The following is a 23330-nucleotide window of genomic DNA, read 5'->3' on the forward strand; positions in this document are numbered from 1 at the left end:
TCTCCCCATCCCCACTCTCCTCTAGCTTATCTCTCCACGCTTCAGGCTCACTGCCTTTATTCCTGATGAGGGGCTTTTGCCCGAAACGTCGATTTCGAAGCTCCTTGGATGCTGCCTGAACTGCTGTGCTCTTCCAGCACCACTAATCCAGAAATTGGAATCTCCTTCCTGTCCCGATATAGGGCTGGCACTCTTCCACAAAGGGGGGGTCTCACAAGTTCGGGCAGATCTTTCTCCTGAGGCAGGAAACGATTTCTCTTCATTCTGAGGCACCAAGAGAGTCTGAGAAATGAAGGGACGATGTCATAACTGGTCAGAAAGGCCTTAGGCAGTGTTCTTTAACTGTTACACCTTGACAGCAGCTGCTCCATACTTTGAGGTCAACACTTTCCACAGGGAGTCCAAGGTGGGAGGGCTAGGGGCCTAATGGAAAAGGCACTGGCTTCCTTCAGCTTGTAATAGTTGGTTCAAGTCCCATCTGGGGTGCTTGGGTTTTAAGCCTGGGCTTTGTTGCAGATTTTCATTTCATGTCAACTTCATCTCAATCCATGCTGACTGAATTTTTCACGCTGATTGATGACGTCACTTCCGCCCCATCATGGCCACTCCCACAACCACTTCCACCCTTCACAATTCCTCATGCATCACACGTGACATCACTTCCGCCCTTCACATCATCGCTGATGCCACATGCTCAGTGATGTCCGCCACCCTGACTGCCCTGGTCACCACCACTTCCACCACTCCCCTGCATTCTGCTGACGTGCCCCCCAACAGAACCCACTGTCACTATCCCCACCCCCCAGAACCCCGAGGGGAACACTACCCCTGCTCATGACTCCACCCCCATTCCCCCCACCATCACACCCACTCCAGTTACAGGTTCCGCCCTGGACAGGACTGCTCCGAGTGCTGTCTCACAGGAGTCGAGTGTTGGTCATAAACCAGCTGGTGCCTGCCATGCTGTGGTACCGGCTGGTCACTTTGGTCCCTCCTCCTGGTTTTGTCACTGACATCCAGAGAATGTTGGTTCACTTCTTCTGGGACAAAAAGATGCACTGGGTCACTGCGCAGGTCCTGAGTCTCCATATTGAGGGGGACGGTCAGTCGCTGGTGTGCGTTCACACCCAGGTAGCGACGTTCCACCTTCAGACCTTGCAGCGATACCTTTACATTGAGCCTCCCCCTCGGCGGGGTGCCCTGGCGACGTATTTTTTCCACCAGGTGCGTAACCTCAACTACGAGACTCAGCTCCTGTTCAGGGACCGTGATGGTTTGGAGGTCACTCTCAGGACACTGCCTGTCTTTTACCAGGACCTGCTCACGGTCTGGAACATGGTCGAATCGCGTCACGCCTACCCTCCGGCAGGAGTAGCGACTGTCGTCATGGAGACGTTGCTCAGGAATCCGCACCTCCGTACTCGTGGGTTCGAGTGACTGTCGGAGGGGAGGGCCGTGACTGTGAGGGTGACCAGGGTCGGGGACGTGCTGGATGGTGGGGGCCTGGGCTGGACGCTGCCGCAGGATATAGCGAGCAGGGCAGCGGTAGACGTCCGGTACGTGGCCACCACCATCCGACACCTTAAAACGACGGTGCTCAGACCCCACGTAGTGCCCCAGTCGGAGGATGCTCAGGTGTGCGGTGGGATCCCATCTGCACTCACTCCTGCCCGGACGGAATTTCACATTGGCCCCAGGGTCCTGTATTTCCTGCGGGAGCCTGTCCCCCACAACCTGAGCTGTCTCCAGAGTTTTACTTTTGTCCCTTTCAGGGGTGTATCACAGAGGGCCCTGTACAGACTGCTGCTGCACACCCTCATCCACCTCCCGGACACACCCTGGCGTGCCCATTTACCACCGGGCGGTGGGGATCATCCCCAGTGAAGGGCTCTCTACATGGGAGTCCTCCCCCTTTCTCACGGGGATCTGGGGTTGAGGGTATTGCACGCGGCAGTCCACAGATTGTGGTGGTTCACGGACTCCCAGCCCAACTGCTTGTTCTGTGGTGCTGTGGAGTCCATGGAACAGGGCGCTTGCACTCCCTTTTTAGCTTTCTGGGAAACCTTCTCCTCCGTTTCTGGTTGGACTTCAGCCCCACACTCCCCATCATTGGGCACCCAGTGCCGAGGGGGGAGGGTTGGTCAGAGGATCTCCTCGTGGGTCTGCTCCTGGGCCTGGCCAAACTGGTTGTTCGGGTCAATCGCCTGACCCTCTTCCGTGGTTACATTCGAGCCCGGGTGTCCCTGGAGAAGGAGCACGCAGTGTCTACCAACATCCTTGAGCTGTTCAGAGAGTGCCCTCCCCCTCACTGTTTGGTCACACAGCATTGCCCTTTGATGCTTGTCACTGGCCACTCGGGTGTTTCCTTTCTTCCTGGTGGTGGGAATTGAATAAAGATTTGTACATCTGTTGTCTTTCACTGTGTCTCACACCTGCACACACACAACATGGGTGCTGGGAAAATATAAGCACTACCACAGTTAGGCAGCAGTGCGGGGGTAAAGAGAAAAACATATATAACCAGGAGATTCAGAATCCCCTCAGTCCAGGGCACTGACTCTGTGCTGGCTGAGCCACAGTCAGTGTGTTCGTGCAAAACAAAACAAAACTTAAAAGCTGCCATTTTAACATGACACATGTAGCCCCAGTGGCCTAATGGATAAGGCACTGGCCTTCTAAGCCAGGGATTGTGGGTTCGAGTCCCATCTGGGGTGTCTGTCACTTGCCCTGTGTCAACTTGATTGCTAGTCTACTTTGGGAAAATCTCCATGTCTGATTGGAAGTTGATGGGAAGTGGTGCCCAATGATTTCTTACACAAGATTTGCATGATTGAGGGGAATTCTTTGAAAGAGAAAGCACAGTCACAATGGCTGAAAACCTACTGAGATTCTCCTGGGGATGGCATGGTGGTTCAGTGGGTAGCACTGCTGCCTCACAGTGTCAGGGACCTGGCTTCGATTCCTCCCTTGGGTGTCTGTTTGTGTCGAGTTTGCACATTCTCTCCATGGGGTATTCCGGGTGCTTTGGTTTCCTCCCACAGTCCAAAGATGTGCAGGTTCGGTGGATTGGCTTTGGGGAATGCAGGGTGAGAGGATAGGGGTTGGGCCTGGATGAGATGCTCTTCAGAGGGTCAGTGTGGATGTGATGGGCTGAATGGCCTGCCCTTCTCACGCGAAGTCTTTTATGAACAGGTTTGGAGCAGATGGTCAGAGCTCCACTGCAGGACCCAGTCAAGGCTTTGCTAAGGTTTGGCATTCAGGTGTGTTTTCCTCTTCTCCTGTCCCTGATCTTCCAGAATCTTCTGAGGCTTTGGCCAATACGGTCATGAGCTGGGTTCACATCATCCAATGGGGTCACACCAATACCCTTCACTGTTGTCATGCCAGGAGCTATAAAGTGGATTGTCTCAGGCTGACACTTCTCCAATATACAACCCTCAGTCTGGTTGGAACTGGTTCTTCTTGAAACATTGTAGTTCTTTGATTTTAGTTGCACTGTTCTCTGGAGCTGAGAGCTGCTGTTTAATTTAGTTTGACCAATTTTCTGTCAGGTCAAATTTCTCCAGCTGAGGATCAATTGAGAATGCCTGATTTTGTTGCCATGGTCACCTGACCACACAGGATTGAGATCAGCTGCACAGTGAAGATTTCAACAAAATCAAAACCCCAAATTAGACTTGAGCCCACAATCACTGGTTTAGGAAGTTAGTGCCTTATCTATGAGATCACTGGGGCTCCAACAGATGGAGCTACCAATCTATGGACAAAGCAGCTTCTGTTTTGGTTATGTTGGTATCAGACTAAGCTATATTCTGTCAACATTACCACTTGAACAACAGATTACCTGCATGTTTGGTATTTATGATGATGTCCAATATGTCAATGGAAATGATTGAAATCTGGGTGTTCAAGGTTGGAACTGATGGGTCTGTGGCTATGCATTTGGGTCCTTACCTTTCTTAGTCAAGGTATTGAATACAATTGCAAGGAGGCTATGATGGAGATGTGAGGTAGTTAGGCCATCGTTGGAGAACTTGGAGTGCCACATCCACAGATTAGACAAACATTTGTGGGAAGGCAACTGCTGAAAATCACCAGGCTCTGAGTCAGAGTCGGGGTTCACCAACAGAGTTTATTGTCCAAGGAAATCCCGGAGCTCCGGGGAGAGAGCAGCACCAACAGCACAGTGGTCAGCTGTGATTCTTCTCTCAACCCGGAGCACATGGTCAAGATACTGTTATACATTTTGTGATATAATAGGTCAGTGATGAGGTGATTGTCTCTGTAACATGGCTTGTTTCTTGTAAACATTGCAGAATCCTTGATCGTTTCGGTGCAGTTATTGTCAGTTCCAGCGTGGCCTTTGTTAATTTCAGTGCAGTTGTTGTCAGTTTCAGCGTCTGCGCTGAAGTCAGTTGCTGTAGTAATGGGCGCTAATCGCTCTTCCTGAGAAGGACGATTACTGCAGCCCTGGCTATTATCACTCTGTATTGAGTCTGTATCTAACAGTTAGCATTTCTATCAAAGCTGTTGTCTGACCCAGACCCTTCGGCGGGCAGTGTATGTTATTCATGTGTATTGTCTCTCCCATCCGCCTTAAACTAATCAACTCGGTTGTGAGTGCAATGTGCTGGCATTCTGGTGGCCCCAGGCAGTGTCTATGTTTGCACTGCTGTCTCTCTCCATTTGTGGTCCAGCGGCCATCTTGTGCGCCAAGTGGCCAACTTATGGCTCAGAGGCCATCTTGTGTGTCCGTGTGCCTAGTGTCACCCTGCCCCGTGCCATCTCCCACTTCACTTTGTGGTCAAGGAGGCGAGGGTATTAACTGGAACAATCCATGCTGGGCCATTGGAATCTCCTTCCTGTCCTGATATAGGGCTGGCTCTTTTCCACAAAGGGGGGTCTCGCAATTTCGTGCAGATTTTCTCTCTCTCCAGATTTTGATTATTTAAAAAATATACTTTATTCATAAAAGATCAAATAGTAACGCACACACAGGTTCTAAATCAGTTGTGTACAGTCTATGCAGAGAGAAAAGAACCAAAAAACGATTGGAATTTTGACATTTCGCAAAGTTCTGTGTCGTGACAAAAAAGGCATTTTGTACTTGGGCAGGAACCGATCTCTGTTCATTGTCAGGCACCAAGAGGGTCTGAGAACTGAAAGGATGATGTGATAATTTGTCAGAAAGACCTTAGACTGTGTTGTTTCCCTGTTACACCTTGGCAGCAGCTGCCCGAAACTTTAGTGTATCCCTCAGTGTGTCGTGACAGATCTTGAAATATGCTCGGCTGTAGCACTCGTTTAAGATCAACTATTCCCAGTAGAGTATTGTCACTGAGTTTTTGTGGCTTAATGGGTTAGACTGTAGATTCTGATGTAGTGGATTGGAGGTTCAAATCCCTTTTGGGGTGTTGACGTTTTAAGCCTGGTCTTTGTGGTGGCTGATTTTCATCCCATATCAACTCCATCTCAATCCAAATTGACTGGATTTTCCAACTACTCCGTTAAAAATCACTTGCCTGCTTCGAGATTATGGAAAATGTTCTTCAGTAGAAACTTACACAAGGTAATTCCAGGGTTTGGGAAATCTTGGGGTGAATTGTCTGAAAGAGACAGCACAGCCCCAATGGGCTGAATGCCCACTAAGATCCTATTGAAGTGTCCTCAATGCAGCTTTTTGTAACATCTCCACTTCCTCCTTCCCCACTAACTGCAAATATCTTGAAAGTGCTGCACAAAATAACATTGAGCCCTTTTCCTCTCTGCTCCATATTCCTCAGACTTGAGTTGTGCAAAGTTGGAGTTTGGTTAATTTCTTGTCTGTCCGTTTGGGGAGAAATGGGAGGTAAGATCAATTTTATCAAGCAGCCAATGATTTAGCGTGAGATGGAAGGGGGAACAACCAATCAGTGTGAGTATAAAACTCAGAGAAGAACACAATATGAGAGGTTCAGGGTGCAGTATTTACAGGCTAAGGGACTGGATAAGGGACTGGCCTCTTCATCCTGGAAGTGTGGGTTCAAGTCCCATCTGGGATGGCTAACTTTTAAGCCTGGTCTTCACGGCTGATCTTCTTTGTCTGATGTCAATTCGATTTCTCATCTCCCCTGGAATCATCCCCAGGTCTGTGTTGGGTTTGGTGGGATGTTGTGTCAGAAAAATACAGAACTTTGTGGGGACTGCAGAATATGATGCTAAATCCCCCCTCTCTCTATGTCGCATTTGGACGGATCAGTCAAAAGTGTCGTCTTTTTTTGAATAAAATCTCTAACTTGAAATAAACGAAAGAGGTCCCTGTTCGGTAGCTTGTGTTTCTGTGCTAACTGATCGAAGGACATCATTGTGTCTCCCTCAAACAAATCACCCACGCAAGACACACCCCTAACTGCCCAATGTTTGGATCCTGAATCTATCATCCCCGGTTGAAAACCCGGCATACCCATTGTTCGAGAAGATGTCTTGCCAATATTGCCTTCCCTCTGCCGAATTGCTCTCCATGCTTTAACAGTATCGATAACTATTGGGTTATGGCAATATTCACTTACTGTCCTCATTTTGTCCAAACACAGCAAGCGAGTAAGGGGTCACCTTAGCCTGGGAGGTTTCAATATCTAACAATATTGAAAGAGGGTCCCCACAAGCCCAATCACTCATGTAGGATAAAAGTGAGCTTCGTTGGTAGCTTTTAATGTCTGGGAGATCCACTCCCCCCAGTCTGTGAGACAATCGCAGTTTAGCTCATTTAATGAGGGGCCACTGACGATGTCAAATAAAGGGGCTGAAACAGACGTTCAGTCTCCTGAATGTTTGCTTCTCGAAAATCGGGGGGAGCATCCATAGAGGGTATAGTAAACAAGGGAGAATATTCATCTTAATAAGCACTATCCGACCCAACCACGAGACCAGAAGCGCCTCCATCTTTGAAGGTCTTGTTTGATTTTGTCAAATAATTGAACAAAATTGGCTTTGAACAGCCGATTCAGAACTGGAGTAATGGACATGCTCAAATACACAAAACCCCCCTGTGACCATTTAAATGGGAATCGATATTCACCCTCAAGACTTAACACTTTCATAAGACCACCCATAGGCATAGCCTCTGATTTTGAAAGATTAATCTTGTCCCCCAAAAAGGTGCCAAACACACAGATGCATGCTAACAGGCGAGGGACTGAAACTGCTGGATTTGATGAAAGAATGAGGACATCGTCCACATTCAATAAACTCTGATGTAAATTTGACCCCACGTCTGGAGCTGATATATTGGGATCCCTATGAATGGCCTCCACCAATGATTCAATCCTCACTGTAAAAAGCAGTGGGGAAAGGGAACAGACCTGTCGGCTGACCCAAAAAATGTTAAAATTGCTTGATCACACCCTGTTGGTGATGGTTGCAGTGAGAGGGTCATTGTGGAGAACCTTTACCCATCTTATAAAAACTTCGCCCAAAACAAACCGCTCCAGAGTATAGAAAAGGTACACCCTCTCAACTCGGTCAAGGGCCTTCTCTGTATCTAGAGAAATCACCAATCCCTATATTGACTGTTGTTGACACACTTGAATTACATTAAGCAGCCTCCTAACATTATTGGAGGATCTGCGGCCCTTTATGAAGCCCGTCTGGTCCTCTTTAACAATAGAAGGTAACACAGTCTCACAGTAACACGTAATGGCTTGAGGGACTCTCCTTTTCCTCGCGAGATATGCTCAGTATTTACCAGACCTGTCACCATGATCATATAACCTTTGCTTTGCAAAAGTAAGCTCGTTCTTTGCTGTCTGCGTGAGCACGGAATTCAATGCAGACCGCAACACCATAATCCTCTGTAACTTGAACAACGAGGGCCTGTCAAAGTAGGCCTTCTCAGCTGCCTTCAACCGTGCTTTGAGGAGACGTTGCTGCTCACACTTCTGCCGCCTCTTACTGGCAGAGTAGGAAATAACTAACCCACTGGCATAGGATTTGGCAATTTCAGAAAGGAAGGATTGGCTACTAACCGAGCGTGAGTTAATGCCTAGGAATGCCCAAAGCTTCTGAGAGAACTGCTCCACAAATGTATTATCCTTGAGGATAAAGGGATCCATTTGCCAGTGACTTGGACCCACTGTAACATCCTTAATCTTAGCCAACAGGTACACTGGAGTGTGATCAGAGATGGTAATATTACCGATCGTACAAGGTGCCACCAAGTCCAGGGTTGCCACGGGGATTGGAAAAAAATCAATCTTGGTGTGACATCTGTGTGGATTGGAAAAGAAAACCGTAAAATCCCTGCCTGTAGGGTGGAGACACCTCCAGATGTCCACCAACCCTCACTCCACACACAGATCCACTAATTGTTTAGTTTGTACAGAGGGAGTTGGGGGCCTTTTGGCAACATCTGCACTGTGGGATCCATGAGACAGTTAAAATCTCCCCCTTTAGTGATATGCCAGGACACAAGACTGATCAATTTGAAAACGCATCTAGCAAAATGTTGAGGGGATGAGCTTGAGGGCAAGAAACATTTATAACACCATATTCTTCCCCATTTATCAATGCTATTAGAGTTACAAACCTCCTGTGCGTGTGTCTTTAACACACTCTCGTAACTTAAATGTAAGATTACTCCTCACCAATACAGCCACTTCCCTACTTCTGGTATTCAGTGATGTGAAGTAAACCTGACCAAAGCCATTCTTCTGTAGTTTCAAATGCTCCCTGTCATCCAAGTGCGTCTCCTTTAACAAAGGATTATCCACATTCTCCTTTCTAAGACTCAAAAGTACCTTCTTCCTCTTAATTGGTGAGTGACTTCCCTTCATATTCCACGTTCACCATTTAATCAAGTCATTACATTCTGCAGTAAAATTTAAATTCCAGAGAGGAGGAACTCGAACCACAAATCACTGAGCCTTAGTGTCATATGATCCATCAAATATAAAAACTACATAAACTGAAACCACGACATTTAACAAACCTACAAAACTATCAAAGAATAAAAGCAATACAAACCACCATATAAAGTGCCAATGGCGCTGAATTGGGGAACTCACCTCCTGCCCAAAGGGGGTAACTACCCATCCCAAACAGCCCATAAGTGGGCATCTAGCCATCCCAACCATTTTCTCTCCTTCTCGCTAGAGCCGTACCACAAACACAAGCAGAATAGAAAGTAAATATACCATAGAATAGCAAAATGAATAAAGAAAAAAAACATTTAAGATCGATGGGGTAAATACCCCACCCATCCTCTGGTATAACTTAGACAATAGACAATAGACAATAGATGCAGGAGTAGGCCATTCTGCCCTTCGAGCCTGCACCGCCATTCAATATGATCATGGCTGATCATTCCTAATCAGTATCCTGTTCCAGCCTTATCTCCATAACCCTTGACTCCACTATCTTTAAGAGCTCTATCCAATTCTTTCTTAAAAGAATCCAGAGACTGGGCCTCCACTGCCCTCTGGGGCAGAGCATTCCACACAGCCACCACTCTCTGGGTGAAGTAGTTTCTCCTCATCTCTGTCCTAAATGGTCTACCCCGTATTTTTAAGTTGTGTCCTCTGGTTCGGCACTCCCCCATCAACGGAAATATGTTCCCTCCTGCCAGAGTGTCCAGTCCTTTCATAAGCCTATACGTTTCAATCAGATCCCCTCTCAGTCTTCTAAACTCAAGGGTATACAAGCCCAGTCGCTTCAGTCTTTCCGTGTAAGGCAATCCTGCCATTCCAGGAATTGACCTCGTGAACCTACGCTGCACTCCCTCAATAGCCAGAATGTCTTTCCTCAAATTTGGAGACCAGAACTGTACACAGTACTCCAGGTGTGGTCTCACCAGGGCCCTGTACAGCTGCAGAAGCACCTCTTTGCTTCTATACTCAATCCCTCTTGTTATGAAGGCCAGCATGCTATTAGCCTTCTTCACGACCTGCTGTACCTGCATGCTTGCCTTCATTGACTGGTGGACAAGAACACCCAGATCTCTCTGAACAGCCCCTTTACCTAATTTGATACCATTGAGGTAGTAATCTGCCTTCCTGTTCTTGCCACCAAAGTGGATAACCAGACATTTATCCACATTAAACTGCATCTGCCATGCATCTGCCCACTCACCTAACTTGTCCAGGTCACCCTGTAATCCCCTAACATCCTCATCACATTTCACCCTACCACCTAGCTTTGTGTCATCAGCAAATTTGCTAATGTTATTGCTGATACCATCTTCTATATCATTTACATATATTGTAAAAAGCTGCGGTCCCAGCACGGATCCCTGCGGTACCCCACTGGTCACTGCCTGCCATTTCGAAATGGAGCCGTTAATCACTACCCTTTGTTTCCTATTAGCCAACCAATTCTCTATCCAATCTAGTACTTTGCCCCCAATCCCGTGCGCCCTAATTTTACTCACTAACCTCTTGTGTGGGACTTTATCAAAAGCTTTCTGAAAGTCCAGGTACAGTACATCCACTGCATCTCCCTCGTCCATCTTCTGAGTTACATCCTCAAAAAATTCAAGAAGATTAGTCAAGCATGATTTCCCCTTCATAAATCCATGCTGACTCTGTCCTATCCTGTTACTATTATCCAGATGTGCCGTAATTTCATCCTTTATAATAGACTCCAGCATCTTTCCCACCACTGAGGTCAGACTAACTGGTCTATAATTTCCTGCTTTCTCCCGCCCATCCTTCTTAAAAAGTGGCACAACATTAGCCGCCCTCCAATCCTCAGGAACCAACCCCGATTCTATTGAACTCTGGAAAATAATCACCAGCGCATCCACGATTTCCCGAGCCACCTCCTTCAGTACACTGGGATGCAGGCCATCAGGTCCCGGAGACTTTTCAACCTTCAGACCTAACAGTCTCTCCAACACCAAATCCTGGCAAATAGAAATTCCCTTAAGTTCAGGTCCTTCAGCCACTGTTACCTCAGGGAGATTGCTTGTGTCTTCCCCAGTGAACACAGATCTGAAGTACCCATTTAATTCCCCTGCCATTTCTTCGTTCCCAGTAATATATTCCCCTGCTTCTGTCTTCAAGGGCCCAATTTTTGTCCTAACCATTTTTTTGCCTTGGACATACCTAAAAAAGCTTTTACTATCCTCCTTTATATTCTTGGCCAGTTTACCTTCGTACCTCATTTTTTCTCTGCGTATTTCCTTCTTACTAATCCTCTGTTGTTCTTTAAAAACTTCCCAGTCCTCCGTTTTCCCGCTTATCTTTGCTAAGTTATACTTTTTCTCTTTTAACCTTATATGTTTCTTTACTTCCCTTGTCAGCCACGGCCGCCCATGTCTCCTCCTGGGATCTTTCTTCCTTTTAGGAATGAACCGATCCTGCATCTTCTGCATTATACACAGAAATATCCGCCATTGTTCCTCCACGGTCTTCCCTGTTAAGGTATTAAACCATTGAACTTTGGCCAGTTGTTCCCTCATAGCTCCATATTTCCCTTTATTCAACTGAAATATTGTCACTTCAGATTGTACCCACTCCCTCTCAAATTGCAGATTGAAGCTTATTGTATTATGGTCACTACTTCCCAATGGCTCCTTCACTTCGAGGTCACTACCAATTCTGGTTCGTTACACAATACCAGATCCAGAATCGCCTTATCCCTGGTCGACTCCAGCACCAGCTGCTCTAAAAATCCATCTCTGAGGCACTCCACAAAGTCTCTTTCTTGAGGCCCGATACCATCCTGATTTACCCAGTCTACCTGCATGTTAAAGTCCCCCATAACAACTGTAGTAACATCTTTGCGACAAGCCAATTTCAGCTCCTGATTCAACTTACCTCCAACATCCAGACTACATTTTTGGGGGCCTGTAGATGACTCCCATGAGGGTCTTTTTACCCTTAGTGTTTCGAAGCTCTATCCACACTGACTCTACATCCCCTGACTCTAGGTCCGCCCACGCAAGGGACTGAATATCATCCCTTACCAACAAGGCCACCCCACCCCCTCTGCCCGTCAGTCTATCCTTACGATAACACGTGTAGCCTTGAATATTCATTTCCCAGGCCCTGTCCCCATGAAGCCACGTCTCAGTTATCCCCACAATATCGTATCTGCCACTCTCCAAAAGAGCCTCAAGCTCATCCACCTTGTGTCTAATGCTTCGTGCATTCATATATAGAATTTTTAATTTGTTACTGCTCTCACTTCACTTAGAAATTGAAAGTACACATCTCAACCGCCACAAAACACAGTTTAAACCGGATTATTACCAATCGGGAAAACAAGGAAAAGAAAGCTCCAACTGGACTTCCTCGGTTTTTTTAAAAAAAACAAAGACATAACCAAACAACACTATTTGTAGATACTAAATTGTTCAGATTCGGTTAATTTGTCCACAAAGTCTCTTGCCTTCTCCGATGTATCAAAGAGATGTACGGATCCATGTAAGGTTATCGGAGCACCGCCGGATACCTCAGAGAGTACTGGATCCCAAACTCCCTCAGTCTTCTCTTGGCAGAAACATTATCCGTCAGGGGGTGGGAAGTAAACAGCCAGGGCTGACAAAGGAAGTCAGGAAATGTATCATAGGGAAAGAGAGAGCCTACAAAGTGGCCAAGAGCACTGGGAAATCAGAAGATTGGGAAGACGACAAAAACAAACAGAGGATAACAAAGACATAGAAATAGGAAGGAGAGGATCAAATATGAAGGTAAGCTAGCCAGTAATATTAGAAATGATTGTTAAAGTTTCTTTCAATACATAAGAAACAAATGAGAGGCAAAAGTAGAAATTGGGCCATTCCAAATTGATGCAGGACGGTTCGTGAAGGGAGATAAGGAAATGGCTGAAGAACTTGGTAAATACTTTGTGTCAGTCTTCACAGTGGAAGACATGAGCATTATCCTAACAATTAAGGAGCATCAGGGGGCAGATTTGAATATGGTAGCCATGACAAAAGAGGAAGTGCTAGAAAAGTTAAAAGGTCTAAAAATTGATAAATCTCCCGGCCCCGATGGTCTCCATCCTAGAGTTCTGAGGGAGGTGGCTGAGGAAATAGTAGAGGCTATTTTTAATCTTTCAAAAATCACTGTAGTCAGGGAAATTCCCAGATAATTGGAAAATCACTGTTGTAAACCCCTTGTTCAAGAAAAGATCAAGATAAATGATGAAAAATTATGGGCCGGTTAGCCTAACCTCGGTTGTAGGTTATATTCTAGGATCCATCATTAAGGATGAGATTTCTAAATACTTGGAAGTGCAGGGTTGGATTAGAACAAGTCAGCATGGATTTAGTAAGGGGAGGTCATGCCTGACAAACCTGTTAGAATTGTTTGAAGAGGTAACAAGTAGGTTAGACCAGGGAAACCCAGTGGATGTTATCTACCTAGATTTCCAAATGGCATTTGATAAGGTGCCTCACGGGAGACTGCTGAGTAAGGTGACGGTCCATGGTGTTCGATGTGAGCTACAGGCATGGATTGGGAATTGGCTATCTGACAGAAGGCAGAGAGTTGGGATAAAGGGTTCTTTCTTGGAATGGCAGCTGGTGACAAGTGGTGTCCCGTAGGGTTCAGTGTTGGGGCAACAGCTGTTCACTTTATATATTAATGATCTGGATGAAGGGACTGGGGGACATTCTGGCGAAGTTCACCGATGATGCAAAGTTCAGCAGACAAGCAGGTCGTTCTGAGGAGGTGGGGAGGCTGCAGAAAGATTTAGACAGTTTAGGAGAGTGGTCCAGGAAATGGCTGATGAAATTCAACCTGAGCAAATGCTCGGACTTGCACTTTGGAAAAAGGAATACAGGCATGGACTATTTTTTAAACAGGAGAAAATTCATAAAGCCAAAGTACAAAGGGATCTGGGAATGATAGTCCAGGAATCTCTAAAGGTTGACTTGAAGGTTGAGTCCATGGTTAAGAAAACAAATGTAATGTTACAATTTATCTCAAGAGGGTTGGAATGTAAAAGCAGCGATGTCCTTCTGAGACTTTATAAAGCTCTGGTTAGGCCCCATTTGAAATACTGTATCCAATTTTGGGCTCCACACCTCAGGAGGGACATACTGGCACTGGAGCATGTCCAGCGGAGATTCACACAGATGATCCCTGGAATGGGAGGCTTAACATACAATGAACAGCTGAGGATCCTGGATTGTATTGATTAGAGTTTAGAAGGTTGAGGGGAGATCTAATGCAAATTTACTAGATAATGCATGGCTTAGAAAGGGTGGATGCTGGGAATGTGTTTCCATCAGGACCCATTGGCACAGCCTGAGAATTAGAGGGGGGTCAATTTAGAACGGAAATGAGGAGACATTTCTTCAGGCAGAGAGTGGTGGGCCTGTGGAATTCATTGCCGTGGAGCGCAGCAGAGGCCAGGACGTTAATTGTCTTCAGGGCAGAGATTGATAAATTCTTGATCACGCAAGGAATTAAGGGTGAACGATGAGAGTGCCACGAAGTGGCGTTGAAATGCCCATCATTCACGATTGAATCGGGGGGTGGACCCGATGGGCTGAATGGCCTTACTTCCATTCCTATGTCTTAGGCTCATCGTCGTAAAGTTTTCTTTTCTGGTTTACCACCGCTGAGAAGTCCTGGAAAGGCATGAGCTTAGAGCCCTCGTAAATTAGGGCCTTCAGATCCTTCCCCTGGATTAGACTACCTACAGTGTGGAAACAGGTAACACTATGGGCAATTTAACATGGCCAATTCACCTTTGTACTGTGGGAGGAAACCAGAGCAATGTGCAAACTCCACACAGGCAGTTATCTAAGGCTGGAATTGAACCTGGGACCCTCGTAGTGTGAGGCAGCAGTGCTAACCACTGAGTCACCTGATTCTGGGAGCTGCCACAATTCTCTCCTTAGCTCTGTAGTTCATGCAGTTTTTGAGCAAAGTAAAATGTAGTTCTGCAAATACACATTCACCCCACAAATTTATATGTGCTTGTGTGTGTGTGTGTGTGTGTGTGCGCGCGCGGGTGCGTGATGTGCACGCGTGCGTGCGTGTGTGTGTGTGAGTGTATATATGTGTGTGTGCGCGTCTGTGTGTGTGCGTGTGTGTGCGCGTGCGTGTATGTGTGCGTGTGTGTGTGCGCGTGTGTGTGTGCGTGCGTGCATGTGTGCGTGTGTTTGTGCATGCGTATGTGCGTGTGTGTGCGCGCGCGCGTGCATGTGTGTATATGGGGTGGGGGGTGGGGCTGTTATGAGTGTCAACAGACAGGAGTGTTCCCTCCCAGTCAGAGAACACTTCAGCAATTCGGGACATTCGACCTCGGACCTTCCTCCAAGGGGGACTTCGGGACAGGCAACAATGAAAAGTGGCCGAGCAGAGGCTGATCACCAAGTTTGGGAACAATGGAGATGGCCTCAACTGGGACATTACAGGTGACCCCATTCAACTACACAAACACACACACACACACACACACACACACACACACACACACACACATACACACACACACTCAGAAACACAGACACACACACATACACATACACACATACACATACACACACAGACATACGCACACACACTTACATACACACACTCAGAAACACAGACACACACGCATACACATACACGCACACACATACACACACACACTCAGAAACACAGACACACACACATACACATACACATACACATACACACACACTTACATACACACACATGCACACACACACATACACACACACATTCACACATACACACACATGCACATACACACACATATACACATACACATAAACACACACACATACGCACACACACTTGCATACACACACATACACATACACACATATACATACACACACATATACACACACACATACACACATGCACATACACACACATATACACATACACATAAACACACACACACATACACATGCACACCCACATACACACACCCCTACACATACACACACACATACACACCCGCACACACACCCACATGCACACATATACACACACATATACACACACATACACACATATACACACACACAAACACACACATACACATACACACGCGTGCACATAAACAGATATACACACACACATACACACACAAACACACATGCACATACACACACAAACACGCATACACATAAACACACATATGCACATACATATACACACATATACATGCACACATGTACACACACCCATACACACACATACACATACACACATACACACACATACACATATACACACTTACACATACGCACACATACACACACATACACGCACACACACATACGCATACACACATATATATGCACACATAAGCATACCTACACGCACACACACACACACGTGCACACACATACATACACATACACACACATACACACACAAATACACACATATACACACACAAACACACATATACACGCACATACACACACACACAAACACGTATATATATACACACACACAAAAACACATACACATAAACACATACACAAACACACATATACACACACACATAAACACATACACATAAACACACACACAAACACACATAAACACACACACATACACACACACACCCACATACACACACATACAGATACACACACACATACACATACACACACATACACACCCACACACACATACACACACAAACACACACATATACATACACATTAACACATGCACATACACACACATACATACACATACACGCACACTCTTATACACATACAAACTCATATATACACACTCAAACATACATACACACACACACCCACACACACATCCACACACATACGTATACACACACATACACACACAAACACACACATACACACACACATATACACACATATACACACACATACACACACACAAACATACACATAGACACAGACACGCACACACATACAAACACACGCACATGCACACACATAAACACATACATAAACACACACCTACACATATACACATGCACTCCCACATACACACACATGCACATACACACACATACATACACACACATACACATACACAGACACATACACACATACATAAACACCCACACTCACACATACACACACAAACACACCCACACACACATACACATATACACACACACGTACACACACATACGCACACACACATAGACACACATACACACACATATGCACCCACACGCACATACACAGCCACGCACATACACAGCCGCACACATACACACACATACACATACACACAAACATATACACACCAACACACATATACACACACATATAAATGCACACACACACACCCACACACACATATGCACACACGTATACACACTCATACACACGCACACATATACACACACATACATACATTCACACACACATATACACACGCACATATAAGTTTTTGTGATGAACTTGTACTTACAGAATTATATTTTACTTTGCTCAAAAACTGTATGAATCATCTAAGATGCTGTAAATCTGTTTATTAGATTAATATCAGTCTGACCATTGCGGCACAGACAGCCTCACACAGGGGAGCTCACACCTTCAATACATCATCTGGGCTGACATGACACCAATTGTTAAAGTTCACTTGAGAATGTAAATTTTGATAAAAGTTTTGCAATTTACATATGAAAGAACGAAAACCAACCTGGCCATTCTAAAAGATGAGAGACTTAACAAACAATCCAGGTCTTTCTCAAGATACAATTTCAGTTGCATCACACTGTAAACATTTGCTATAAATTCTGTGTCCTGCAATCTTATTCTCCACAACCACCTGATGAAGGAGCAGTGCTCCGATACCTAGTGCTTCCACATGTTCGACTCTAACCTGGTGTTGTGAGATTTTTAAATCTGTCAGTCACCCATCTCCTGACGGTTGAGCATACATCTCAAGGTCAGGACAGCGGCTCTCCGCAGGGATACAAATCAACTCCTTCTTTGGTCGCTCCACGATGGATCTCTCTGATGACTGTTCCCGTTCGTTGGTTGGCTCATTGGGATCATTACTGACATCTTGGAAGAATTCCTGGAGTCTCATTGTTCTGATGAATTCCTCACAACTTTACTCAAGTATTCTTGTTGGTGATGGGGACAAAGGGAGACTAAATTTGATTTGCGTTTCAACTTGATTTTGTGAACAAAGTATTGAAACAGTTTGTAACATCATTTGGAAATGCATACAAAGGTTCTAAATCAGTTGTGCACAGTCTATGCAGAGAGAAAAGAACCAACAAACCATTGGAATATTGACATTTCTCAAACCTTCTGTATCGTTGTGGAAAGAAAGGCATTTTGTACTTGGGCAGGAATCGATCTCTGTTCAGTGTCAGGCACCAAGAGGGTCTGAGAACTGAAAGGACGATGTGATCATTTGTCAGAAAGACCTGAGACTGTGTTGTTTCCCTGTTACACCTTGGCAGCAGCTGCCTGAACCTTTAGTGCGTCCCTCAGTGTGTTGTCACAGATCTGGGAGTGTGCTTGGCTGTCGCACTCATTTGTGGTCAACTGTTTCCAGTGGTCTGCCAATATAGTGCCCTCGTGGCCTAATGGCTATGGCACTGGCCTCTGAAATCTGGGATTTCAGGGATTTCATTTTTAAGCCTGATCTTTGCAGTGGCTGATTTTCATCCCATGTCAACTCCATCTCAATCCAAATTGACTGGATTTTTTAACTACTCTGTTAAAAATCATTGTGCCTGTGTTGAGATCATGGCAAATGCTGTTTAATAGAAACTTTCACAAGGTAATTCCGGGAATTGGGAGATCTTGGGGTTAATTGTCTGAAAGAGACAGCACAGCCACAATGGGCTGAATGCCCGCTAAGATTGTGTTGATTTGTCCTCAATGCAGCTTTTTGCAACATCTCCACTTCCTCCTTCCCCAGTAACTGCAAATATCTTGAAAGTGCTGCACAAAATAACATTGAGCCCTTTGCTATTTTCCTGTCTGCTCCATTTTCCTCAGACTTGAGATGTGCAAATTTGGAGTTTGAAGGTGGTAAAAACAGTGACTGCAGATGCTGGAAACCAGATTCTGGATTAGTGGTGCTGGAAGAGCACAGCAGTTCAGACAGCATCCAAGTAGCTTCGAAATCGACATTTCGGGCAAAAGCCCGAACTGCTGTGTTCTTCCAGCATCACTAATCCAGAAAGTTGGAGTTTGGTTGATTTCTCATCGGTCCATTTGGGGAGAAATGGGAGGCGGGATCAATTTATCAAGCAGCCAACAATTTAGCATGAGATGGAAGGGGTAAAAAACAATCAGTGAGCATCTGACACTCAGAAACACACACTATGAGAGGTCAGGGTGCAGTATTTAAAGGCTGCCATTGGCAACCTGCATGTGGGGCCCCAGTGGCCTAATGGATAAGGCACTGGCCTCCTAAGCCAGGGATTGTGGGTTCAAGTCTCATCTGGGGTGTCTCTGTGGCTTATCCTCCATTTCTAATCTATTTTGGAAAAATCCCTATCTCTGCATTCAGTTGATGGTCAGTGGTATCCAACATGATCTTGCACAAGATTTTCGGGGATCTGCAGGATTGAATGTTGAAGTTGGTGATCAAGTGGCTGCTGTCTCTGGATCGGGACAATATTCCTGAGAGTGTGGTTAGAGGGGTTGCTTTTGGAAGCCAGCTCTCATCACACTCTCATCAACAAACCAACCCTTCAACACTGATCCCTCCAGAACATCGGATATTACTGACAGAGAATACCCTTGCCAACGTTTATAGGTGCACCATCGACAGCATTCTGTCTGGATGTATCACTACCTGGTTTGGCAACTGCACCATTCAAGATCGGAGACGGTTACAGAGAGTGGTGAACTCGGCCCGGACAATCACAAAGGCCAACCTCCCATCTATAGAATCCATCTCCGTCTTCACTATCCTATTGATCTGTGACTCTACTTTCAAGGAGCTATGAACCTACACTCTAAGGCCTCTTTGTTCAGCAACACTCCCTGGGACATTCCCATTAAGTCTATAAGCCCAGCTAAGATTTGCTTTCCCAAAATGCAGCACCTCACATTGATCTAAATTAAACTCCACCCATCACTCCTCAGCTCATCGGCCCTTCTAATCAAGATCCCGTTGTAATCTGAGGGAACCTTCTTTGCTGTCCACTACACCTTCAATTTTGGTGTCATCTGAAAACTTACTAATGATACCTCACAATGATGCTAACATATATATAAATGACGGAAAGTAGTGGACCCAGCACTGATTCTTGTGGCACTCCATTGGCCACAGGGCTCCAGTCTGAAAAACAACCCTCCACCACCATCCTCTGTCTCCTACCTTTGAGCCATTTCTGTATCTAAAGAGCTAGTTCTCCCTGTATTCCATGAGATCTAACCTTGCTGATCAGCATCCCATGGGGAACCTTGTCGAACGCCTAACTGAAGTCCATATAGATCACATCCCCCGCTCTGCCCTCATCAATCCTCTTTGTGACTTTTTCAGAAAACTCAATCATGTTTTTGAGTCATGATTTCTCCAGCATTTTCTCTCTTTCAGATTTCCAGCATTCACAGCATTTAGCTTTTATTGGACAGCTTGCCATTTCACTTGGCAATGAAAAACGTTTTGTGATTTACACATGAAAGAACTGAAACCAACCTGGTCATTCTAAAAGATGAGAGACTTCACACACAATCCAGATGTTTTTCAACATATAATTTCAGTGACATCACACTGTAAACTTTTGCCATAAATTCTGTGTCTTACAATCTTATACTCCACAACCACCTGACGAAGCAGCAGTGCTCCGAAAGCTAGTACTTTGAGATAAACCTGTTGGACTACAACCTGGTGTTGTCTGATTTTTAACAATGATTATTCGAAGCTTGCACAAGGTAATTCCAGGATTTGGGAGATCTTGGGGTGAATTGTCTGAAAGAGACAGCACAGCCACAATGGGCTGAATGCCTGCTATGATTCTGTTGATTTGTCCTCAATGCAGCTGTTTGCAACATCTCCACTTACTCCTTCCCCACTAACTGCAAATATCTTCAAGGTGCTGCACAAAATAACATTGAGCCCTTTGCTATTTTCTTGTCTGCTCCATATTCCTCAGACTTGAGTTGTGCAACATTGGAGTTTGGTTAATTTCTCATCTGTCCGTTTGGAGACAAATGGGAAGCGAGATTGATTTATCAAGCAGCCAACAATTTAGCATGAGATGGTAGGGGTAAAAAACAATCAGTGAGAGTATAACACTCTAAAACACACACAGTAAGAGAGGTCGGGTGCAGTACATAAAGGCTGTGATTTTTGCCCAGGTGTGTGGCCCCAGTGGCCTAATGGATATGGCACTGGCCTTCTAAGCCAGGGCTTGTGAGTTCGAGTCCCATCTGGGGTGTCAGTCAGTTGCCCTTTGTCAACTTGATTTCTAATCAACTTTGGGAAAATCTCTAGATGGAAAGTGGTGCCCAACATCTTCTTGCACAAGATTTGCAGGATTGAGGTGAATTTTCTGAAAGAGAAAGCACTGTCACAATGGCTGAAAACCTGCTGAGATTCTCCTGGGGATGGCATGGTGGCTCAGTGGGTAGCACTGCTGCCTCACAGTGTCAGGGACCTGGCTTTGATTCCTCCCTTGGGTGTCTGTTTGTGTAGAGTTTGCACATTCTCTCCATGGGGTACTCCGGGTGCTTTGGTTTCCTCCCACATCCGAAAGATGTACAGGTTCGGTGGATTGGCTTTGGGGAATGCAGCGTGAGAGGATCGGGGTTGGGCCTGGATGGGATGCTCTTCAGAGGGTCAGTGTGGATGTGATGGGCTGAATGGTCTGCCCTTCTCACGCGAGGGTTTTTATGAACAGGTTTGGAGCAGATAGTCAGAGCTCCACTGCAGGACCCAGTCAAGGCTTTGCTAAGGGTTTGGCGTTCAGGTGTGTTTTCCTCTTCTCCTGTCCCTGGTCTTCCAGAATCTTCTGTGGCTTTGGCCAATACGGTCATGAGCTGGGTTCACATCATCCAATGGGGTCATACCAATACCCTTGACTCTTGTCATGCCAGGAGCTACAAAGTGGATTGACTCAGGCTGACACTTCTCCAATATACAACCCTCAGTCTGGTTGGAACTGGTTCTTCTTGAATCTTTGTAGCTCTTTGATCTTCGTTGCACTGTTCTCTGGAGCTGATAGCTGCTGTTTAATTTAGTTTGGCCAATTTTCTATCTGGTCAAATTTCTCCAGGTGAGGATCAATTGAGAATGCCTGATTTTGTTGCCATGGTCACGTGACCACACAGGATTGAGATCAGCTGCACAGTGAAGGTTTCAACAAACTCAAAAACCCAAATAAGATTTGAGCTCACAATCTCTGGTTTAGGAATTTGGTGCCTTTCCCAAGAGATCACTGGGGCTCCAACAGATGGGCCTACCTATCTATGGACAAATGACCTTCTGGTTTGGTTGTGTTGGTGTCAGAGTAAGCTATATTCTGTCAACATTATCAACTGAACCCCAGATTACCTGCATGTTTGGTATTTATGATGATGTCCAATCTGTCAATGGAAATAATTGAAATCTGGGTGTTCAAGGTTGGAACTGATGGGGTTGTGGCTATGCATTTGGGTCCTTACCTTTCTTAGTCAAGGTATTGAATACAATTGCAAGGAGGCTATGATGGAGATGTGAGGTAGTTCGGCCATCGTTGGAGAACACAGATTGGACAAACATTTGTTGGAAGGCAACTGCTGAAAACCACCAGGCTCTGAGTCAGAGTCGGGGTTCACCAACAGAGTTTATTGTCCAAGGAAATCCCGGAGCTCCGGGGAGAGAGCAGCACCAACAGCACAGTGGTCAGCTGTGATTCTTCTCTCAACCCGGAGCGCATGGTCAAGATACTGTTATACATTTTGTGATATAATAGGTCAGTGATGAGGTTATTGTCTCTGTAACATGGCTTGTTTATTGTAAACATTGCAGAATCCTTGATCGTTTCGGTGCAGTTATTGTCAGTTCCAGCGTGGCCTTTGTTAAGTTCAGTGCAGTTGTCAGTTTCAGCGTCTGCGCGGAAGTCCGTTGCTGTAGTAATGGGCGCTCATCGCTCTTCCTGAGAAGGCCGATTACTGCAGCCCTGGCTATTATCCCTCTGTATTGAGTCTGTATCTAACAGTTAGCATTTCTATCAAAGGTGTTGTCTGACCCAGACCCTTTGGCGGGCAGTGTATGTTCTTCATGTGTATTGTCTCTCCCATCCGCCTTAAACTAATCAACTCGGTTGTGAGTGCATTGTGCTGGCATTCTGGTGCCCCCAGGCAGTGTCTGTGTTTGCTCTGCTGTCTCTCTCCATATTGTGGTCTGGCGGTCATCTTGTGTGTCAAATGGCCGACTTATGGCTCAGCGGCCATCTTGTGCATCCGTCTG

General features: G+C 45.7%; 3 non-coding genes across 3 annotated transcripts; all 3 read left to right on the top strand.

The window, feature by feature from the left end:
* Window positions 1-2641: 2641 nt before the first annotated feature.
* Window positions 2642-2714, top strand: trnar-ucu (transfer RNA arginine (anticodon UCU)). Its single transcript has one exon. It is a non-coding gene; the product is annotated as a tRNA-Arg (tRNA).
* A 16591-nt stretch (window positions 2715-19305) lies between these two features.
* trnar-ccu (transfer RNA arginine (anticodon CCU)) lies at window positions 19306-19378 on the top strand. The gene has a single exon. It is a non-coding gene; the product is annotated as a tRNA-Arg (tRNA).
* A 1867-nt stretch (window positions 19379-21245) lies between these two features.
* trnar-ucu (transfer RNA arginine (anticodon UCU)) lies at window positions 21246-21318 on the top strand. Its single transcript has one exon. It is a non-coding gene; the product is annotated as a tRNA-Arg (tRNA).
* Window positions 21319-23330: the final 2012 nt, after the last annotated feature.

Source organism: Chiloscyllium punctatum, chromosome 18 (genome assembly GCF_047496795.1).
Source record: "Chiloscyllium punctatum isolate Juve2018m chromosome 18, sChiPun1.3, whole genome shotgun sequence".
Lineage (NCBI taxonomy): Eukaryota > Metazoa > Chordata > Chondrichthyes > Orectolobiformes > Hemiscylliidae > Chiloscyllium > Chiloscyllium punctatum.